Here is a 15,145-nt window from a genome sequence, read left to right on the forward strand (position 1 = left end):
CTGTTGAGGCCTATTTTGTGACCAATTTTATAGTCAATTTCAGAGATGGTACCATGAGGTTCTGAGAAGAAGGTGTATCCTTTTGTTATAGAATGAAATGTTCTATAAATATCTGTTAAGTCCATTTGGTTCTTAACTTCTGTTAGTTTCTCTATGTCTCTGTTTAATTTCTGTTTCCATGATCTGTCTATTGATGAGAGTGGGCTGTTGAAATCTCCCACTATTAATGTGTGAGGCACAATGTGTGATTTGAGATTTAGTAAGGTTTCTTTTATGACTGTAGGTGCCCTTGCATTTGGAACATAAATGTTTAGTATTGAGAGTTCATTTTGGTGAATTTTTCCTTTGATGTATAAGAAATGTCCTTCCTTATCTTTTTTGATGACTTTTGGTTGAAAGTTGATTTTATTCAATATTCGAATGGCTACTCCAGCTTGTTTCTTTGGACCATTTGCTTCAAAAGTTGTTTTCCAGCCTTTGACTCTAATGTAGTGTCTGTCTTTGTCTCTGAGGTGTATTTTCTGTATGCAACAAAATGCTGGATCCTCTTTATGTATCCAGTTTCTTAGTCTGTGTCTCTTTATCGGGGAATTGAGTCCATTGATATTAAGAGATATTTAGGAATAGTGATTGTTGTTTCCTCTTATTTTTGTTGTTAGAGTTGGAATTATGTTTGTGTGTCTCTCTTCTTTTGGTTTCCTTGCAAGGAGATTACTTTCTTGCATTTTCCATGGTGTAGCTTCCCTCCTTGTGTTGGAGTTTTCCATATATTATCCTTTGTAGGACTGGATTTCTAGAAAATATTGTGCAAATTTGTTTTTGTCATGGGATATTTTGGTTTCTTTATCTATGTTAATTGAGAGTTTTGCTGGATATAGTAGCCTGGGCTGGTATTTGTGTTCTCTTAGGGTCTGTATGACATCTGCCCAGGATCTTCTGGCTTTTATAGTCTCTTCTGAGTCTGGTGTAATTCTTATAGGTCTGCCTTTGTATGTTACTTGACCTTTTCCCCTTACTGCTTTTAATATTCTTTCTTTGTTTTGTACATTTGATATTTTGACTATTATGTGACAGTAAAAATTTATTTTCTGGTCCAATCCATTTCAAGTTCTGCATGCTTCTTATATGTTTATGGGAATCTCTTTCCTTAGGTTAGGTAAGTTTTCTTCTATAATTTTGTTGAAGGTATTTAGTGGCCCTATAAGTTGGGAGACTTCACTATCTTCAATACTTATTATCCTTAGGTTTGATCTTCTCATTGTGTCCTGGATTTTCTGGATGTTTTGGGCTAAGAGATTTTTACATTTTACTTTATCTTCAATGGTTGTGTTGATGCTATCTATGGTATTTTCTGCCCTTGAGATTATCTCTTCTATCTCTTGTATTCTCTTGGTGATGCTTGCATCTATGACTCCTGATCTCTTCCCTAGGTTTTCTATCTCCAAAGTTGTCTCCCTTATACTTTCTTTATTGTTTCTATTTCCATTTTTAAATCCTGGATGGTTTTGTTCAGTTCCTTCACCTATTTGGTTGTGTTTTCCTGTAATTCTTTAAGGGATTTTTGTGTTTCCTCTTTAAGGGCTTCTATTGTTTACTTGTGTTCTCCTGTATTTCTTCAAGGGAGTTATTTGTGTCTTTCTTAAAGTCCTCCATCATCATACAATGTGATTTTATATCCAAATCTTGCTTTTCCAGTATGTTTGGATATCCAGTATTTGCTTTGTTGGGAGAGCTGGACTCTTATGATACCAAGTAGTCCTGGTTTCTGTTTCTTAGGTTCCTGTGCTTGCCCCTTGCCATCAGGTTGTCTATGGTGTTAGCTTGTCTTGATGTCTCTGACCATGGTTTGACCCTCCTGTAGGCCTGTGTGTCTGCACTCCTGTAGACCTGTTTTCTATCAGCCAGGTCTGGGAAAAGAGAGCTCTGCTCTCAGGTGTGTAGGTGCTCCTGTTGAGTGGCTTTCAGCTCTCGGCTCAGGCAGAAACCTGAAGGGTCCTGCCTGTCACTGCTCCTAGGTCCCTGTGCCCTGCACTTCTGTGGGCCAGCTCTCTTCCCCACAGGATTTGGGTTCAGGGAGCTGTGTGGCCAGTTCAGTTCAGTTCCGGGCACAGGCTGGACCCAGCAGGTTCCTGCAGCTGACTGCTCCTATGTTCCTGTGTCCAGAGGCACTGTGCAGTTTCCTCTTGGCCCAGGGATGTGGGAGAGGTGGGAAGAAGTGGAGGTCTGTCCTGCAGTCTCAGGACTGTCTGTACTTCTGGATGTTCAGCTCTCTCCCCCTCACAGGATTTGGGTGCAGGGAGCTGTTGGGTCAGTTCAATTCTGATAGTAAATAATTTAACTCATCCCCAGCGAAGACTATTTCTTGATTTCTCGGCCTCCCTTCATTGCATGGAGTTGTTGTATGGAGTTAAGGCCTCATGAGATTTAGCTCTTCTATGCTAGCATGTTTACTGGTTTTTTTTTTTTTCTGCCCGTGTTTAGGCAGCCATGTTGGTATGACCTCATGAGCATAACTCCATTAACATTTCTAGTAGACACAATCTCATAGACCACCTCCTGTTCTCTTGACACAATCTTTCTGGCCCCATCTTTCTGAGGAATTTCCTGAGCCTTAGGTGTAGGACCTGCACTGCATATGGATCAACAGGGGTTGAGCTCTATACAGTCATTTGTTCCCTTCTGTGTTTTAGTAAGTTGTGCATTTCTGAAATTATCTTTTTTCTACTACAAAGAAGAGCTTCTTTGATGAAGGGTGAGAGCTATACTTATCTGTGTGTATAAAGATAAATATTTACAAAACTGTTATGAATTCTGTGGCTTAATAAAGCAGAGGCTTATTAAAAATCCAGGTTACATTATTCCACTAGCCCGGTAGCTGACTATGTCCTATTAAAGATCTATTGACTACCAATAAGATATACAAACTGCTATTGCACCTTTAAGATTATTGATGGTTATTGTTGTTGTTTATATGTATTATAGCTCAGTGTACCCTCTCAATACAAATGAACATGCACACACACATGCAACAATAATTCCCCTCCCCAAACACAGGCAGCAACAATTAAATACAAAGAGGTCATGATTTTGAGAAGAGGGACATGAATGGGAAGGGGTGGGAAGGACAAAGAAACTGCTGTAATTATATGTTAATTTCAAAAGAAAAATATTTAGAGAACTACAAAAACAAATGCTGATTTACTCTTAAACTTGTATTAGAGTTCAATGTAACCCAGATGTGGGAAATCCATCTCAAATATTTTTCCTTGAAAGAACTTTAGATTTACAGAAAAGTTGAGAGATAATATAAAAAAATCAAAATTACCCTTTATGTGCATCTGGAAATTTTAAATATTTTAGACTTGCTTCCTACTTTACATTTGATGTGTGCATATACAATCCCACATATATACATATTCACATATTTGCATTATTTATTTTTCCAGTCTATTTGATAATACATTGCTTGCATCATGCCCCATTTCCTCATAATACTTGACTGCACTTTCCCTTCCTTCTATGTTATAACTCACATGGCTATGAAATTCAGAGGCAGTAACAGCAGCACAACACTGTGGTGGAGTCTACAGTCATTGGTCTCATTTGTCAGTTGTCTCAGTAAAATTTCTCTATTGCTTATTTTTCCTTTTGTAAAAGATCCAGTACAGAAAAATTATACTGAATGTAATTGTCATGTCTCTTTGTCCCTTTCACTGTAGATCAGTGGATCTCAACCTTCCTAACCTTTAACATAGTTCCTCATGCTGTGGTGAGCCCCCACCAAAGAATTATTTCATTGCTACTTCAGAATTGTAATTTTGCTACTGTTACAGATTGTGATATAAATATCTGATATGCAGGGTAAGTGCTATGAGAGCTACAAAGGGGTTTTGACCCACAGGTTGAGAATTGTTGCTTTAGAACAATTCTTCAGCCTTTCTTTGTCTTGTGTGGCATTGCTGTTTTGAAGAGCATGAGTTAAATATTAGAGATGCTAAGCATCTTCCATGGAGCAGTCTCCCAAATTTCAATGATTAAAGAAGCAATAGAGACAAAATACGAATCTGGGTTTCCCGATGACTTCTGAACTTTACCCTTTTATTTACTGAAGGATTTTTCTCAAGTGATTTAATTTTGAAAGAATCCGGCTTCCTTATTAAAGAAAACCCTATGAGTGCTAATTCATTTATTATAGTTCTAATTCTCTTCTTATAGAAATGGTTAATGGAAAGACAAAATAGAACATTAAGGAGCAGATGTATCACTTAGACCACGGCATGCTCTCTACAGAGAGCAGCTAAACATGGTGGTAAATACAGCATGCATAACAGGAGAAGGCAGCACTCATGAAGATAACTGACTTACTTGCCAGTGGAACCATATCTTTAATCACAGATCCTATGATCATTAAATAAGAAAATGAATCAGTGAATATATATATACACATATTCACTTTATGTGTGTTCACATATTTATTATAACTTCAGCATGGTGATGAGACTGCCTCTGCATGATTTTCTCCTGATGTTGAAATTGATGCTAGTTTTTGTCTGAAATTGTTAGAACCCTCAGTAAATTGTCTGTGGAGTGTGGGAAGAATATAGAATAAAATAGAAATAATTTTCCCAAACATGTTCTATAATAAAGTTTTCATTTTGTCATTACAATATTTTATAATACATTAAACTTAACCATAAAATTGTCCTTCATTATAAAAGTTCAGTAGAGGGCTGTGTAATAGCCATAACAGGAATTTGCATCCACAGGATCCTAGTAAATGCCTCGTGGCATGGCAACTCACCTTAAATCCCAGTGCAGGGAAAACAAGAGACACCTGCTCCCCATAGAGAGCTGGCTAGCAAAATTGAATCATGGAATTTGAGTTCAGCTGAGAGATCCCCTGAGTTAAACAGGAGTAATCAAAGAAGATTTCTTACTTCAACTGTGAGGCCTCCATATGCGTGTGCATATAGAAGTATGCATGCATATATATATGCATACACACACATATATATGCATGAGCACATATATGCATATGTAACCACACATATATATCCGTATTCATACAGATATATATTCATACACACTACACAGATACACACATGAGCAAAAGAATATTATGAAAATAGAGTTTATAGAATAGAGGTTGTTTTTAACACTTGATACACTGCTGGATAAAAGTTTTAAAAATAGGATTTGCCTAAGAATGAATCACACAATTCCATATGGCACTTAACACAGGGTCTGGAGAGAAAGGGGAAAGTGTCTGAAGACCTATGCGTATCTGTCACTGCAAAGCAAAATCAAACATAGGGGTTACCTGATTCTTTGACCAACTTTTGGCTTTTGTGTTTTTACTGAAGATAAAATAATTACAAAATAATTTCAAGCAGTATTTGGAATTTGTAAATCTTTGGTCTAGACAAAGAGCAATTCTGTTTATTTACAAAAATGGATTTACTATGTATGTAGTTTTTCATGAAGATATTTAAAAAGATTTCTTCAAAATCTGTCTGGTAGAACTTGTGATTTCATTTGTGGAGAAAGTTGTGTCTAGAAGAAATCAACTTTGAAATTAAGACACAGGAGAGAGCTAAATAACTTTGGAAATATTTCTTTCACTTTTTGAATACTATTTTATTTATATTTAATGAGGAGAGATATTTGAAAACAAGCTGGATATTAGTCACTCACTAACATTTTCCCATTGATCTAAGCAAGAGAGAACCATGACGTCAAAGAACTGCTTGGAAACATAGATTCGATAAATACCAACCATCAATTTGAAACATTGTGCTGCTTAAGGTAGGACAGCAGCCCAGAACTTCTATTAAGATGTAATAGAAAGCCAGACTAGAAAACTACCTCATCGTGAGGAGTGCACTGAATAGCTAGGAATGTGGTGAGAAAGGATGGGTGTACAACTCCCTTAGCAAAGGATTATGGGATGCAATAAAGGGTAATAAGAGGAAAGTTTGTGAAGCTACACATACCAAAATAATGACCATCAATGGACTATATTAAGCAATAAAACAGAAATAAATATCCTTGCAAGAAATCTTTGTGGCCATTTTAACCCCGGGGCTATTATCCAGTCCTAGGCATGGGGATGAGGATGAGCCCCTGTTATTTCTGTGGGGCAGATGCACCTGTGGGTAATTGTGAAATCACCAGAGCTTGTAAATCCTGGCAGTGTAGGAGGTCAAGTCCACCAGGCACAAAGCTGTTTTACAACTTAAGTCCTGTCAGCTGTGGGTGCTACATTGAGCAGCAGTCTGAAATGCAAACATCTTAAAGACACCTAGATGTTTTGATAGTCGTATGAGAAAAAGATACAGAGAAATGGTGTTGAGTAATGACAGACCTTCAGATGAAAGTCTCAAGAACCTGATGCATCAGGGGCATGACCTCCCCAGGGCTGTATTCACCTCAAGATGTGAACAAAGCCAGATACAAATTTGTATCCATATATACGTCTATATATATGTGTGTATATGGATGATATACAGGATGATATTACATGTATTTTATTTAATCATTTCCATATTGTTGGGCAGTTAAGCTGTGTTCAAGTATTCAAAAAACCTGTATCCTTGTTGTATTGTTGTACTGATCCTTTATTATTTATTTATGTATGTATTTATCTATATTTGGTCAAAGACACAATCTAGAGTCATCTGGGAAGAGGAAACCCCAGTTGACAAATGGATTCCATTGAATTGACTTGTGGGCATATCTGTGGAGCATTCTTGTTTAATGGTGGATGTGGAAGGACCTGGCCCACTGTGGCTGGTCTACATCTGAGCATGTGGTTCTGGGTTGTATAAATTAGGTAGATAGCTGATCAAGCCACAGGAAGCAAGCCAGTGAGCAGCATTTCTCCATGATTGCTGCTTCTAGCTCCTGCCAGAGTGCCTGTGGTCTTTCCCCTTTGTGATGAACTGTAAGCCATGAGCCAGATAAGCCCTTTCCTACCCACATTACTTTCAGTGTTTTGTCAGAGTAACAAAAGCAGTTAACTAGAACAACTGTTTAAAATTTTTAAATGAGCTAGGCATGATGGCACACCAGTAAGCCCAGGAACACTTGGGGGGCAGGGGCAGGTGGAACTTTCTGAATTGAAAACCAGTCTGGTCCGCATAGCAAATTCAAGTTCTAATTGGATCTTGTGTGTCATCTACATTGATCTAGTAGATCACTATGTCACATATTTAGAGAATAGTTAATTCAGTATAGAGATTACATAGAGATATGTAGTGAATTGAACCACGTGTATCATCACTAATATCACAACACAATCTTCAGCAATAATAGAAAATATTAATTATGTCAAATCTCTTTGTAAACACATAATAATAAAAAACAAAAGAAACTGTGGATAACAGATATACTTACTCATGAGTGAATAAGATATTGAAACTAGCTAAGGAATTTAAAATAGCTAATATATTCCAGATGAGAGAAAGGGAGTGATTTTAAAGACTCTGGTAGTAGAGATTATGGAAATTTATGAAAAAAGAATAAATGAAAATTCTAGAACTGAGAAATGAACTATCTGAAATTAACTCTCTAAATAAATTGCAATATAAACTAAATGCATCAGAACATAGGACTAGAATACGCAAAGAAACAATCAACAGCAAATATGTGAATTTAAACAGAGAAACAAAATAATAGAAACTATTGGAAAGACTTTTAGACAAGGTAAAAGTCTTTCAGAGCCCCACAAAAACCAGAGAGAGAATGAAACAAAAGAAGCACAAGGGAATTATGGGAGGCAATGAAAGATAATTAAAAGTAACTGCGTGGAAATACATATAGTGTATATACACATATAGTGTTTATAACAACAGTTGATTGGCCAGATTAAGCAATAAAACAGAATTGTTGCTTCAAAAAATTGTACTGCAATTGACCTAGAAACTTCTTCCCTGCTAGCTAGCTTTCAGAGAGCTACGTAGGTGCTATTTTAAGGTGTTAAACAGGCTTCTGGGGAAGAAAGTCATCAATGGCCTTACCCAGGGCTTGCCCTGCTTCCTCCAATACAACCTGGTAGGTAAGGCTAGCCTATAGTTCCAACAGTAGCTTGATTGCTATGGAAGTTACAAACAGCATTCGATTGCATTTGAGGTCTACTGCATGGGAGAAGATTCACGCCTGGCACCATAAACCTCGTGAAGCCCATGGTTGGGGAGGACATGGACCTTAGGAAGAATCCACTATCGCCTTGCTAAATGAACAGGTTATCAAATTGCCTTTAAATATTTATGCCTACAGGGGAGTGCTGTCTCTGAGCTCACTCAGTCAAGAGAGCTTCTTTTTGAAGTGGGTGGTGGTTAATGGTGACTTACAATTGGTCATAGTGCTTAGAACAAGTGACATTTGAGTGCTTGGCTCTAACTGTGACATCTCTAACAACCCCTTATCCCTACCTCAAGGCTCAGGAAACACCATGGAAGAGATGCTGAAAATAATTTAAGAGCCAGAGCGTGGGGAGTGCTTCTGAGAAAGTCTGCCTGGACATGATGTGGTTGCTATAATCATCAACTCACCACAGCTTGGAGTATTTGCCTAAAACCTGCATAAAATCAATGCAATCAACATTTTAATGTGGGTACTGGTGGGGCTCATGAGGCCTTACACCTAGATGAAGAGCCTTTGGCAGTTGACGGCTGCTATGGGCAGAAGAAGTCATTTTTTCTTTAGGGATGTTGCTGCTGGTGGGTTTTCCTATCTCTGTCAGGTGGCTCTCCATCCACACATCTGAGAGCAGCACTGATTGGACTTAGTGGGTCATTACAAATAAGAAGACATAAAAGGACATGAACGTGAGAGCGTTAGTGGGATTGGAGGAGAAAGCTGGAGTGGGTATGATTAGGATGGAATTTGTGAAAATAAGAAATTGCTAAAAAGCGAATGAAACTATTTGTAATGTGGAAACAGAAGAAATGGGTCTTTGAGGTTTCAAATGTAGGATACAAATAATAATTAACATGATACAAAATATGGGAAAGGGCAGTGGAGTTAAAGTATCCTTTGATTTGAAAGTTTGTAAAGATTTGCTAAAATTCATTATTTCATTTAGAATGTAATACATAAAGGATTATATTGTGATTTATAGGGTAAACACCAAGAAATGATCAAAATGTGTAGCAGCTTGAGTTGGGTGTGTGGCTAAGAAGCTAGAGTATAAGGGTAGCATACACAAAAATGTTGGTCCCATCCTCAGGACCTGCCAAACACATAAACCAGGATGCTGCACATGCCTGTGAGGTAGTTTCATGGGGTGAGGGGTCTGCAGTTCAAGATCATGGAGTGCAGTTGAGTCTGAGCTGTACAAGATCCTGTCTCAAACTCCTAGCTCAAGAATGAACATAAAGCACATACCAAATAAATAAAGAGATCATACAGTTTATCCACTATGCTAAATGGTAAGAAACAAATGGACCAAATAGAAACCAGAGATGGTAGCTATCAACTAAAATACATCAGGGATAAATGTTAGATTTAAGAGTACTAAATATTTTAATTAAGCCCAGGACTGTTACTTTGGAAGAAAGTTACAGTTCCTAACTATATTCTGTCTACGAGACATATGCCTTAAATAGGAGACCAGAAAAGTAGCAAACAAAGACACACAGAAGGGCAGAGCACACAACCATCAAGCATGGTGAGGGGACGGCTCTATTAATATCAGAGCAGACAGCGAGGCAAGCGTCTTCCCTGGAAGCTGAGAAGGTGTGCCAGTTACTACCTTATTGTCTGCCAGCTCCAAACCCACACTCCCCCTGTATTCTGATATTGGAACTGAACTCTGCAGGCTCCATTTCAACGATTCCAGCTGGCTGAAAATTAGCTCTGCTCATGCAGGGCGGGAGAAACCCCCGCAAAGCTGGGAGAGGAAGATGGCCTTTTCCTTCTGCTCTGTTCCCACTAACAGCCAGTGCCTCTGCGTGAAGGGGTCCAGGCACCATCGTCCTCTGGAGTGGGGACTCTCACGGTTCATCAGAGGATACGTGTCCTCTTTGTGAGCATCGCCACAGCCAAGCCACTCTGCTGATTTCAGGGCAAGTAAACTCCATTACAGAGAGTATCCATGACAACTCCACCTTCTTGTAGGAAGCACGAACCTTGCTCTTAAATGAAATCTTTTAACATCCAAGGTTCCTGTTTCTGTCTAAAAATGCTGCAGTCCACCTAGCTGTCTCCCTACCTGTTTAGTAATTAGCAACACCTATTCATTTATTATTTACTATTTAATTATATAAAAGGTATGAACATGCACTTGATGGATTCCAATATGATGCTCTCATATATGTACATATTCTGATGATATTCACTCTATTTCCCTCTCTTTAATTATAAAACTTAAAAGCTATGTGTGTGTGTGTGTGTGTGTGTGTGTGTGTGTGTGTGTGTGTGCTCACACACGTGTGTCCCACACAGTGTTTGTAGAGGCCAGAGAACAACCCTTAGGAGTCAGTTCTCTTCTCCCATCATGAGGGTCTCTGAGATGAAAGTTGGTTGTCAGGCTTTGTGGGAAGCACCTTTACCAGCTGACTTATCTCACCACCTCCTATCTCTTGTATTTCTCTCCCACCCCTGCTGTTCTATTTCCTATTCCCAAATAGCCTCCCCCATTCTGCTTTTTGCTATTTATTTATTTATTTATTTGCAACTAAATGAACTTTATTAGAATACTTAAAGAAGGATGGGGAGAGGTTTCTTTACAGGAGTAAAACTTAAAATGGCTAACCAACTAAAGAAAACTCTTGGCCCTCCTTATCAGCCTTGAACTGTGTATAAATCCTCAGCCAGGGATTGGGTTTTGTGAACTCCTCTATCCTGAATGACAGGAAGCTAATGGGCCTAAAGCTGGGTAGACCTTGTGCAGTCAGTCACAGCTACTGTAAGTTCAAGTGCACCAGAGTATGCCATGTTAGGTGGTCAGCATTAACAAGACTTCATTGTAGATAAGTTTGAAACCTGTCTCCTGATTCTACCTTACTGGGCATGGCATGGTTTATTTTGAGATGAGGATGAGCCAAGGAGGGAAAAATCACTGCTTTAAATTGGTACTGTTAACACCATGGGTTTAAAAATACACAAAGCCAACATTTTTTTTTAAAGGGAGAAATTGACAAGTTTCCAATCATAGTGGGAAATACAATGCATGTTCTTCAATAGCTTGGAGGAGAAAGAAAGGGGAACGTAAAGAGGCAGGGCCAGGTTAGGGTGGGGAGCTCTGTGCTAAACAGGAACAAACCTGACTTAGCACCTGGAACTTTGTATCAAAGATTAATACAGTGTGCATCTTTTCAAGTACATCTGAAGTCTTCACCAGGACTGGTTATGCCTCACTCATGAGCAAAAGGGAAGCAAATTTAAAATGTATATTTTATATATGGAAGGCCAGGAACTGCCCTGTTAATGTTGAAAGAATAAATAAATCTGGAGAACTTAAAACAGCCAGAGTCCAGGAGCTGGCATGAATCCTGTGGTGGTTATTAGGGCAGCCTTTGATGCAAGGATAAATAGTCCTACCGTCCGAACAGAATAGAAAGCCCAGAAATAGGTTTACACATAAATGGTCACTTCCTTTGAGATGAGGTGCTCTGGCAGAATTGTGATGTTTAAAATAAGTGGTGCTGGCTTTAGGGAAAATAGAGAAAAAGTGAATTTTTACTTCAAATTTGCATAAAAATTACTCAAGACAGCGACAGCAAATGTATTGGAAAACTCTAAGTAAAAAGACATTCACATTGTTAGAAGACAGTGAAGCATTTTCATGGCTAGGGCAGAGAAGGATTTCTTAGGCAACACCTAAACAACAAATTCCGAGATTTTATGAGTACAAATGGAGCACCTCTAATCTGAAAATCCCAATTCTGAAGCCTAAAACTCTTCATACTCTGAAGCTTAACGAGGCTTGACGAGATGTAATAAGTGGAAAGTTATGCATGCGACAGTCAGACGTGGTCAAATGTATGGACATTAAGAAGACTCTACAGTTAAAGGTGTGTGTACAGCAATGTAACACATGGGCAAAGTCGAAGTCCTCCGGTGGCCAGCTACGCCTATATCCATATCTTCTGTGTAAATACCACAAACCGAAAAGTAAACGTGTGTGTTTTTGGACAAGAGATACGCAACCTGTAATGATTCTTCTTTACCAAAACTCACCATTGGACGATGAAAGGGCAATTCTCTGACCAGGGCAAGTATATTACCACTTGTGCCTGACATGGAGTCATACCTGGCATCTACGAAGAACTCCTACAGATCAGCATCCAAAAGGCAGATGACCCAGTGTGGAATGATCCCCAAATATTAATAGGAATGCCAAGAAAGGGAACATCTAAATGACCAGTAAATGTCCAGAAAGTCTATCAGTTTCATTAATCAACAACAGGAAACACGAGTTGAAATTAGAGACCTAAAACCACGACAAATCCATCTCAATGATTATAGTTAAAATGATAGACATTGGTTGGTTTAGTAAGGTTACAGTGTACTACATCACTCACACGAGCAGCTATGAACATAAACTGGTATCACCAATTCGGAAATACTTTTAGTTTATGGACATCACAAAGTGTCTATTATGTGCTGTTTAAAAGGTTTACATTAGCAAATGGTCAGTCATGCCAGGTTGAAGTTTTGGGACCTAAAGGTAAGGGAGCAACCATTTCTCTATCAGTGCCAGTCATTGTGCAGGGTTAGAAAGGAGAGTGTCTGAGATTTTTTTCCTAATATCCATTTATCAGTGAATACATATATGAGTGTTCTTTTTGTGACTGGTTACCTCACTCAGGATGATATTTCCTAGTTCCATCCATTTGCCTAAGAATTTCATAGCTTAGTAGTACTCCATCGTATAAATGAACCACAAGTTCTGTATCCATTGCTCTGTTGAGGGACATCTGGGTTGTTTCAGCTTCTGACTATTATAAATAAGGCTTCTATGAACATAGTGGAGCATGTATCTTTGTTGTATGTTGGAGCCTCATTTGGGTATATGCCCAGGAGTGGTATAGCTGGCCCATGTCCAATTTTCTGATGAACCTCTAGACTGATTTCCAGAGTGGTTGTACCAGTTTGCAATCCTACCAGCAATGGAGGAGTGTTCCTCTAGTGTTCCTCTTTTTCCACATCCTCACCAGAATCTGTTGTCACCTGAGTCTTTGATCTTAGCCATTCTGACTGGTATGAGGTGGAATCTCAGGGTCATTTTGATTTGCATTTCCCTGATGACTAAGGAGGTTGAAGATTTCTTTAGATGCCTCTCAGCCATTTGAGATTCCTCAGTTGAGAATTTTCCAAATGCCCATGATACAACTCACAGATCATATTAAACTCAAGAAGAAGGAAGACCAAAGTGTGAATACTTCAGTCTTACTTAGAAGGGGGAACAAAAGAATCATGGGAGACAGAGGGAGGGAGGGATCTGGAAGGGAGAGGGAAGGGAGGGAAAAAGGGGGCAAGAATCAGGTATGGGAGGAGACAGAGAAGTACAGAGGGTCAGGAAATTGAAAGGAGGTATGTAGCGGTGGGGGATGGGAACTGGGGGTAGCCACCAGAAAGTCCCAGATGCCAGGAAAGTATGAGGCTTCCAGGACCCAATGGAAATGATATTAGCTGAAATACCCACTCCCAACAGTTCCCCCCCAAAAAGGGAGAGAGAACCTGTAGAGACCATATTCAGAGGTTAGGCACAGCCTTTGTTTGAGGGATGGGGTCACCTACTCATCTCAAAAATATTTACACAGACTTGTTCCTGTCTAAAGGAAATGCAGGGATAAAGATTAAGCAGAGACCAAAGGAAAGGCCATCCAGAGACTGCCCCACCCAGGAATCCATCCCATCTGCAGACACCAAACCTAGATACTATTGCTGATGCTAAGGAACACTTGCTGACAGGAGCCTGGTATGGCTGTCCTCTGAGAGGCTCTGCCAGACCCTGACCAATACAGACTCGGATGCATGCAGCCAATCATAAGACTGAATGAAGGGACCCCAATGGAGGAGTTAGGGAAAGGACTGAAGGAGCTGAAGGGGTTTGCAACCCCATAGGGAGAACAACAATATCAACCAACCAGACACCCCACCCCTCCACCTCCCAGCCCAGAGCTCACAGGGACTAAACCACCAACCAAAGAGTACCATGGAGCGACCCATGGCTCCAGCTGCATATGTAGGAGAGGATTCCGTTGTCTGTCCTTATAAGGCCCTTGGGTCTGTGCAGACTTCATACCCCAATATAGAGGAATGCTCTGGTGGGAGTGGGTGGGTACGGGAGCTCCCTCATGGAAGCTGGGGGGTGAGAAGGGGGCAAGAGGGAGTTCACAAATGGGAAACTGGGGAGGGGGATAACATTTGAAATATAAATAAATAAAATAACCAATAAGGAAAAAGGAAAGGAAGGTGTCACAATGAAATCTGTAAGGACCAGAGAGAACAGTGGCACTAGGCCTCCTCACTATCTGGAAGTGATGGGGTTTCTCCTCCCAGTGTATTGAGGAGGATGAATATAATAGCCGCTTGGGAAGAAATACAGAATTGAAGTGGCTGTGTGTGTGTGTGTGTGTGTGTGTGTGTGTGTGTGTGTGTATGTATGTTGCATGCATTTATGCCTGTGTGCTGCCCTATGTCTGGTATTCATAAAGCCTGAACCTTGCATAGGATACTTTGGAACCGTGGTTTTAGACAGTTTCGAGCTACCACATGGTGCTGGGAATTGAATTTGGGTGCCCTGCTACAAGAGGCAGTGCTCTTACCTGTGGAGTCATCTCTCTGACCCCATCAGTTAGGGATTATGTCATGACCATGTTCTCTGTAATTGTAATGTTTTAACAGTACCTCTCCCCAATTCCATCGAAACACAAATGGGGCCTCCAAAGTCTACTCGATGCATTTTAATATAAAAATCAGTTATCTGTCTCTGCTGTCCTTTTGACCTACACAGTAAGTTGCCCATCAAGCCTGCCCCAGACACCAGCAGTGCTGTCATGAGACAGAGATGAAACAGGACTGGGAGTGACTTTTCATTTCTCCCTTCTTCCCCCAAATTTGTCCCTTTGTTCCTGATAGCACAGCATGGCTCTGAAAATCTGGAGGAAGGAAAGGGGGCTGAGAAGAAGTGAGG

The sequence above is a fragment of the Rattus rattus genome, chromosome 3 (assembly GCF_011064425.1).
Source record: "Rattus rattus isolate New Zealand chromosome 3, Rrattus_CSIRO_v1, whole genome shotgun sequence".
Classification (NCBI taxonomy): domain Eukaryota; kingdom Metazoa; phylum Chordata; class Mammalia; order Rodentia; family Muridae; genus Rattus; species Rattus rattus.